Genomic DNA, 8,585 nt, shown 5'->3' with positions numbered 1-8,585 from the left:
TTCACTGTGATTACTATTATTTGACCATGCTGGTCATTTATGAACATTTGAACATCTTGGCCATGTTCTGTCATAATCTCCACCCGGCACAGCCAGAAGAGGACTGTCCACCCCACATAGCCTGGTTCCTCTCGCGGTTTCTTCCTAGGTTGTGGCCTTTCTAGGGAGTTTTTCCTAGCCATCGTGCTTCTACACCTGCATTGCTTGCTGTTTGGGGTTTTAGGCTGGGTCTCTGTATAGCACTTTGGGTTTGGCCAAAGGTATATTAAACCATATAGTATACTAAATTAAACCCAAGAATATACTCATCTTCTTTCTGGGGTTGAGGAGGTTGGACAGTGGAGTACAGAGGCACTTCCTGGTTATTGGAGCAAGAGAGGTGGGCATTGGTGTAGTCAGCATCACCTTGTTAGTCTGTGCCGCAGTAGGGGCCATGGCCATTCCTGAGACGTTGTCATAAACTGGACTGAGTCTCCCTGGAGAGGAGAAAAGACAGACAAACATACCTTGGGACTATTCCATTGGTTCCACTGGGCCAGGCAAGATGAATCAAACACTGATAAAAAAGATCTGAAAGAAAACAAATGCTTTTTGACCTCAACTCACCTGTCCATTCCCTGCTGTGCCCCGTGTCAGATTGAGGCTTTCTTCATGTTTTTTTACACAAATTAATGAATCAGTCATTGAATAACAATCAAGATGATAAAGTGAAAGATAAGTCTTTAGAAAAATGGTCACCTGAACCACATGAAGCCAGAGAGACAGAGGATGAGAACAACATTTCCTATAGCTGCATTCTTCTGTATGGCCCATCAGATGCACTAACACCTGTTAAAGGGTTTTACAATAAATATGCCAAGATCTTTTTGGAGCAAAATATTCTAGAAAAGGCCTCTGGTCCATATAAAAAACATATAAAAGAAGTGAGAAGCAGATGGGGTTGAGCAGATAATGGATTTAATTTATTGATCTCCTGAATACACACCTAGTATTGTTGAAACATTATTCTATTATTATTTAAAGGATAGTAGGAGTTAATGAAATAGATACAGCTCTGAACACGCCACCACACACACAGGACTCCTACTCCAAGACGCTTGATAAATATGGATCCAGAGATGCATATTATGCTACACAGGTTACCATGGTAATCAGACTTAGTTAGAGAATGGGAAATGGATGACTCTTTACAATATGTTTTCTATTGAAACTTTATTTAGGGATCTGGAAACGGTGCCAGAGAGGAGGGAGATGAAAGAAAACATGTGTGATTTCTGGTGTTTTTTCAGTGTCCCTGAATGAGCAAAGCTTTTTCCACATAGACAAGAGTAAGGTTTCTCTCCAGTGTGTGTGAGCTGGTGTGTTGTCAGGTATCCTGAATGATTGAAGCTCTTCCCACACTGATCACAGCTATAAGGCTTCTCTCCTGTGTGTATGCGTTGGTGTTTAGTCAGGTGTCCTGATTGATTGAAGCTCTTCCCACACTGATCACAGCTATAAGGCTTCTCTCCTGTGTGTATGCGTTGGTGTATAGTCAGGTGATCTGACGTCCTGAAAGTCTTCTCACACTGATCACAGCTATAAGGGTTCTCTCCTCTGTGTATGCGCTGGTGTATAATCAGGGATCCTGATTGATTGAAGCGCTTTCCACACTGATCACAGCTATAAGGCTTCTCTCCAAAGTGTATGTAGTCAGGTGATCTGATGTCCTGAAACTCTTCTCACACTGATCACAGCTAAGGCTTCTCTCCTGTGTGTATGCAGGTGTAGTCAGGTGTCCTGATTGATTGAAGCTCTTCCCACACTGATCACAGCTATAAGGCTTCTCTCCTGTGTGTATGCGTTGGTGTTTAGTCAGGTCTCCTGATTGATGGAAGCTCTTCCCACACTGATCACAGCTATAAGGCTTCTCTCCTGTGTGTATGCGTTGGTGTTTAGTCAGGTGATCTGATTGATTGAAGCTCTTCCCACACTGATCACAGCTATAAGGCTTCTCTCCTGTGTGTATGCGTTGGTGTTTAGTCAGGTCTCTGATTGATTGAAGCTCTTCCCACACTGATCACAGCTATAAGGCTTCTCTCCTGTGTGTATGCGTTGGTGTTTAATCAGGGATCCTGAATGATTGAAGCTCTTCCCACACTGATCACAGCTATAAGGCTTCTCCCCTGTGTGTATGCGTTGGTGTTTAGTCAGGTGATCCTGATTGATTGAAGCTCTTCCCACACTGATCACAGCTATAAGGCTTCTCTCCTGTGTGTATGCGTTGGTGTTTAGTCAGGTGATCCTGATTGATTGAAGCTCTTCCCACACTGATCACAGCTATAAGGCTTCTCTCCTGTGTGTATGCGTTGGTGTTTAGTCAGGTGATCCTGAATGATTGAAGCTCTTCCACACTGATCACAGCTATAAGGCTTCTCTCCTGTGTGTATGCGTTGGTGTATAGTCAGGTGATCTGAATGATTGAAGCTCTTCCCACACTGATCACAGCTATAAGGCTTCTCTCCTGTGTGTATGCGTTGGTGTTTAGTCAGGTGATCCTGATTGATTGAAGCTCTTCCCACACTGATCACAGCTATAAGGCTTCTCTCCTGTGTGTATGCGTTGGTGTTTAGTCAGGTCTCCTGATTGATTGAAGCTCTTCCCACACTGATCACAGCTATAAGGCTTCTCTCCTGTGTGTATGCGCTGGTGTATAGTCAGGTGTACTAATTGATTGAATCTCTTCCCACACTGATCACAGCTATAAGGAGGTCCTGTGTGTTTTTGTGTAGTCTGGAATCCTGATTGTGAGAAATGCTTCAAACAATCAAAGTAGGGGTAAGGCCTCTCCCCTGCATGAATTCTCTGATGAGATTTTAAAGTTTTAGATGCAGTGAAACTCTTCCCGCACTGAGAGCAGTGGAACGGTTTCTCTCCAGTGTGAATTTGCTCATTAATAGTCAAGTCTTGTTTATCAAAACTCTTCCCACAGACAGAGCAGTGGTGAGGTTTCTTCCCTGTACCTCTATGCTGGTGTTTGAGGTGTTCTGATCTGGAGAGACTCTTCTCTTTCTTGTCAGCATCATGATGTTGTTGAGGCTCCCCAGACGATAAGCCCCTCCCACTTAGAGAGCAACGATTAGGGATGTCCCCTGTGAAACAAAGGCATTGAATAGTTAGGTTTTGCAAATATGGGTCCATAAACAGATGGGTCCTACCATGAAATTAAGGCCTTTTGGGTCACTTTCATATTTTCCAGTAGAAATTGTGCATCAGTATTATATTTTAAATCTGTTATTAAATAATATGAATAAAGACTTGATAAAGTGACAATTCTGAATTTGAAAAGTCCCTCCATCAACCCTGTGTCACATCAACCCTGTGTCACTTCTAGAACGATTTTAACAGAACTAATACAATCATTTCTCCAAGTTTTACCATCGTTGAGTAAAGTTACAAGTGCAGAATAATAGGTTAATTGTGAAGTCAATTAGTAGAAGAGTTTGATTTAGATGTTGACATGCTTTGAATGAACAATTTCCCTAATAATCCTGTTTACATGGACACATCTAAAAAAATTGACAAAATAAACGTTCACTGCACTCGGTCAAAAGAAGTTAGCTGGCGCTGCTTGTGTTAGCACATACACAGATTAAATACACCTCTATAACTCTGATTAAAGTGTTTACATGTCCTAATCAGTCTAAAGAATTCTCAGAAAACCAGGTGTTTTTAAAGGTGTATCCTTACTTCTGTTATGACCTTACACCAATTAAGATCAGCAGAGTAAGATGTTTACATGACTAATGCCATAATCAGTTTAATAGGAAATTATGAGTGTGCATGTAAAGCCCTAGTTATTTGGTTACTTTGACAGTCATTTCTGAACATAATTTATTTTATTTAATTAGTGATTAATTTACGTCTGTCCCCCATTTTAAGGTCAACCCATGTTGTAATATGGTGAAACGGTTCCTTACATTTTTGGGCAAAAGAAACATCGAACATCAAATAGTCCAATTATAGAGCAAAGGCAGGTAAGCTGGTTCTAGTCTTTTTATCAATTCTCTGGTGTTTTCTGTAGAAAACTGAGCAAGTGAACCATTTTACCCATAAATTGATATGGTAGAATATATTTTTTTGTGATGCTTGCATTCAATTTTCACCACCTGTGGAACAAAACTAGCTTCCATTACCCTGTCATAAGCACATTTGTGGCTGATTTAAAAGGACTATTTTACCAATGTAAACTAGTGGTTTTGTTGTTTTCAGTTGTCCCCTGTTACTTTATTTAGCACATTGGCACTTAGTACAGTATGTATTTTCATATAACCTCTGGAGAAAACATGTTTCTATGAAGTTGAACATGTGCTCTTCATGAAAGAACGTTACAATTAGGTGAAATCAAACATTTGGGGGAGCAAGTTACACTTCTCAAAATTAGGTGGAACGACCAGATATTTTCATCAGTATATAATGAACCAATTCATTGTAACAGAAGCAGACTAATCTAATCCACATACTTAATGAAATCAAATCTCCATCTTCCATTTCTTCTCCTCTCTCAGTTCCAGTCTGCCCCGGTGTTTTCCTGCAGTCGACCAGAACCAGCAGTAAAGTACGGAGAGGCGGTTGACCTGGGGACTCCTGGAGGGTGGAGGGGGACAGGCTAAGCTCTTCCTGTTCGACAAGACGTATTACAGTTGATCATTAAACCAAATATTGTATTAATTCAGTCTAAACCTCTGATTTGGGTGCATCCCTCGTAAATCTCCTTTTACAAGAAATGTTCAATCGTTCACTGCAACCCACAAATATAAGAGCGTTGGATTGGTGGAGGCATGGGCTAGTTTCCACCGTATTTCTTATACCAGTCATTTCCTATCGAACAGCGCAGAAGAGGAGTAACAAAAGGGATAATTGTGCCCAAAATCTGGCTTATTTGATCATATATACATTTTTGAAACGAGTAGGTTGTTAGGAGTGTATTGGTAAAAGTAGGACACGTCACATCCAGGCAACTTTGAGAAAGAAAAAAAAAACACTTTGTATGGAAGTAGTGCCTGGTCATCACTAGTTACCACAACCCACGTCCATTTATACAACTGGTCTTTATAAATGTAATTTTAACCCTAACCTCGCAAACACTAACTTTATGCATAACCCTAAATTAATAAAAATACGTTATAGGCGTTTGACTCTGTGGCTGTGTAACTAGTGGAAACACGCATATCTGCCCTCTCATTGACTATAATGGTCCCACCTGATCTTGAATCTTCCTGATTGCCTTCCAGCTACAATTCAAATTCAAAAGCCCTCGGCTCTAAACCCTCAGCCCTTGAATGACGTTTTACATCCGAGTGTACCTTAAAATGTCCATTGCCCAAGCGAGAGAGAGTGATTATGGGAGAGGCAACGTCCTTGGTGGAAATCTTGAAGTTTAACTTAAAAACAACCAACCTAAAGCTATTAATGAACCGAGTAAGCTAACAGGTTTTCCAATACATTTCTGAATTACAATCACTACGAAACTGAGCCAATTTCCCAAAGCTAAAAATCAATAGATTTTTTTAGACAGCTCGATTCATATTCCTGAGATGCTGAAAGTGCAGGTTGTTGATTAAATTTGACACGTCGCGGCCACCAGAGTTTGACATGTGACTACAGTTTCCATTGAATTGTGGGTCATATCATCCCCGCAAGCGACCAAAGTTGTTCAATCGCTCCTTCAAGCAAAATTGAGGGCCAACTTTAGGGAATTAGACCTCCCTTATTAAGATGGCAATCAAACTGCATCCGGTTTCGACGGAGATACCACGAGGGAAAAACAACGTGTTTGGAACTGCAGCCATTTCTTTTCTTTGTTAGAAGGGCCACTTGAATATCTGGTCAAATAATGGCTAATGTGTAAGAAATCGGTGAAGGAATGTGAACATGTGCACACTGGGCGGAAGAAGAGAATTAGGTCATAGTCACAGATTCCTAAACATGATTGTATGAACTGTCTTAATTTTGCTGGACCCCAGGAAGAGTATCCATAAATACAAATGATATAATTGTAGGCTATTTAAAAAAAGATATTAACTAGGCAAGTCAGTTAAGAACAAATTATTATTTCCAATGACGGACCATCAACAATGGGTCAACAGCCTTGTTCAGGAACAGAACGACATATGTTTACTTTGACAGCTCGGGGATTCGGTTACTGACCCAACGCTCTAACCACTAGGCTACCTGCCGCTCCAAACAGAACACAGCAATGTAGAGGTTCAAAGATGATGAAAACTAGGCCTAGACATTTTATACAACACAGCGGGCATATAATGTTAAAATCAGACTTACCCGATCCATTGTGGAAGCCACTGTTCCTTTGTATGATATGAAATGTTCGACCCGAGCTGTGCTCGTAAACAATTTCCTGTTGTCTTGTTCTTCTTTAAGGTTTTATGGCAGACTACACCTATTGCCGTATTGCTGCCACCTACTGTACGGCGAGTGAATGAATAATAAAAATGTCCATCCAAATGATTTATATCGTCGGTAAAGAATGAATGTAATACGTCTCTCCATAATAGTGTCAAATCTAAATGCAGATTTTCCATTATAAATCTACTGATGTCTTGCCAAAAATTCTTTACATTAATACCATTCAAAAGAAGATGCAAAACTGTTGCAAAAGGTACAATTTGAATGTATCTATTTTTAAATCTTCATTTAGTGGTTGGCAGGGTAATATTAATGAATCATTTTATAATAACCTTCCTTAATTGTGTTAGAAAGTACGTATGTATGAGACAACAGATATTATCAATAAAACGATTCCAATAAGGAATTACATAAGGTGTATAGATAGATATAAAATCCTGTTGATACAAGGCAAGTATCGCTCTGTTGTTGAATGGACTAAAACAAAAACCAATCTTTACTACTATTGAGTCAACAGGGGTAATTGAAGGTAGGTTCTGAGGGTCTTAACATGCTCCTGAATAATGGGGCGGCAGGTAGCCTAGTGGTTAAAGCATTGGACTAGTAACCGGAAGGTTGTGAGATTGAGTCCCCGAGCTGACAAGGTAGAAGTCTGTTGTTTTTCCCCCGAACAAAGCCATTTTTAACCCGCTGTCATTGAAAATAAAAATGTGTTCTTATCTGACTTGCCTAGTTAAATAAGTAAATAAAAAATAAAGCAACACTTGAGGGAATGGAGACAAAAATAATTGTAAACTCTTTAGGCGTTAAAGGAATCTTGTAAAGTGATAACAATGAGTCATAATGAAGTAAAAGACTGCATTTACAAGTTGTCTCACCAATAGGATATTATTTCTGAACCAATATTTTAAAAACAAAAGATGAATTGTTATACAATATGTGCTGATTATTACAAATATAATATGTGTGGAGAGAAATGGTGCTTCTAAATGAAGGATCATGACTAGAAAACCTGCTGATGAAAAGCAGAGTTTCACTGGAACTTTGTCAATAGCAAACCAACATGAAGTTAAGGCCACCAAAAGTAGAAAAGGCATGATGAGGAATAAGGTTTCACATAGAAGTAGGTCTTCTTAGGAAGTGTTTTATCAAATTGATCTTAAAAGTATTACTTAAAGTAGGATTGTCCAGAAAATTCAGCCCACCATACTCATGTGTTCAATGCAACAGTTTCCTAATGTGACGGGTACGGTTTCTCCACAGAAAGTTAAAAAACATCTGGTCTGTTGAAAGGGTTCTACATGGAACCCTAAAGAGTTCTACATGGAACGAAAGAGGTTCTACCTGCAACCAAAAAGGGTTCTTCAAAGGGTTCTCCTATGGGGACAGCAGAAACAACTCTTTAAGGTTTTCCCAAAGGGTGTAGTGTTGTTACTCCAACTCCTCTTCAACACTTCAACCATCCAAATAAATTGTCATGGAGCATCACCATGGCGTTGATGATTTTTGAGACGTCATTGCAAAGACAATCCCCAAGAGTGACTTGACATTTGGAGTTCCTGACATCATTTGTTTGACTTCTAACTATTAGAGAGGATGGCTGCATCTGAAATGTCACCTGACAGTATATAGGTAATAGGATGCCATTTCAGACACAGACTATGTGTAGGTCTATTCTAGTCTGGTGGATGGATGGTGTAATAGATTGGTCTATTAAAACCTCTTGAAGCTAGGGTGCACTATTTTAATTTTTTGAAAAATAACGTCCCCAAAGTAAACTGCCTATTTCTCAGGACCAGATGCTAGAATATGCATATAATTGACAGCTTAGGATAGAAAACACTCTAAAGTTTCCAAAACTGTAAAATTATTGTCTGTGAGTATAACAGAACTGCTATTGCAGTCGAAATCCTGAGAAAAATCCAATCAGGAAGTGACTCTTATTTTGAAACCCCTGTCTTTCTATGCATCCCTATTGCCCATTGAAAGGGATATCTACCAGATTTTCTGTGGCTTCCCTAAGGTGTCTACAGCCTTTAGACATAGTTTCAGGCCTTTATTTTGAAGAATGAGTGTAAACGTCTACATCGCTAAAGTGGTCTGTTGTTGGCTCTCAGTGTGATTTTTGCTCAAAACAGAGAGGTAGCCATTTTTCCTCCCGGTCCTAGGGAATAGCCAAC

At 39.7% G+C, this 8,585-nt stretch overlaps 1 pseudogene; it reads right to left on the bottom strand.

Moving 5' to 3' along the window:
• Nucleotides 1-2,007: 2,007 nt before the first annotated feature.
• Nucleotides 2,008-6,435, bottom strand: LOC135560133 (zinc finger protein 664-like; annotated as a pseudogene).
• Nucleotides 6,436-8,585: the final 2,150 nt, after the last annotated feature.

This window comes from Oncorhynchus nerka, linkage group LG15 (assembly GCF_034236695.1).
Source record: "Oncorhynchus nerka isolate Pitt River linkage group LG15, Oner_Uvic_2.0, whole genome shotgun sequence".
NCBI classification, from domain to species: domain Eukaryota; kingdom Metazoa; phylum Chordata; class Actinopteri; order Salmoniformes; family Salmonidae; genus Oncorhynchus; species Oncorhynchus nerka.
Note: the sequence above shows the minus strand (reverse complement) of the source record. Positions and strands in the feature narration are given on the sequence as shown.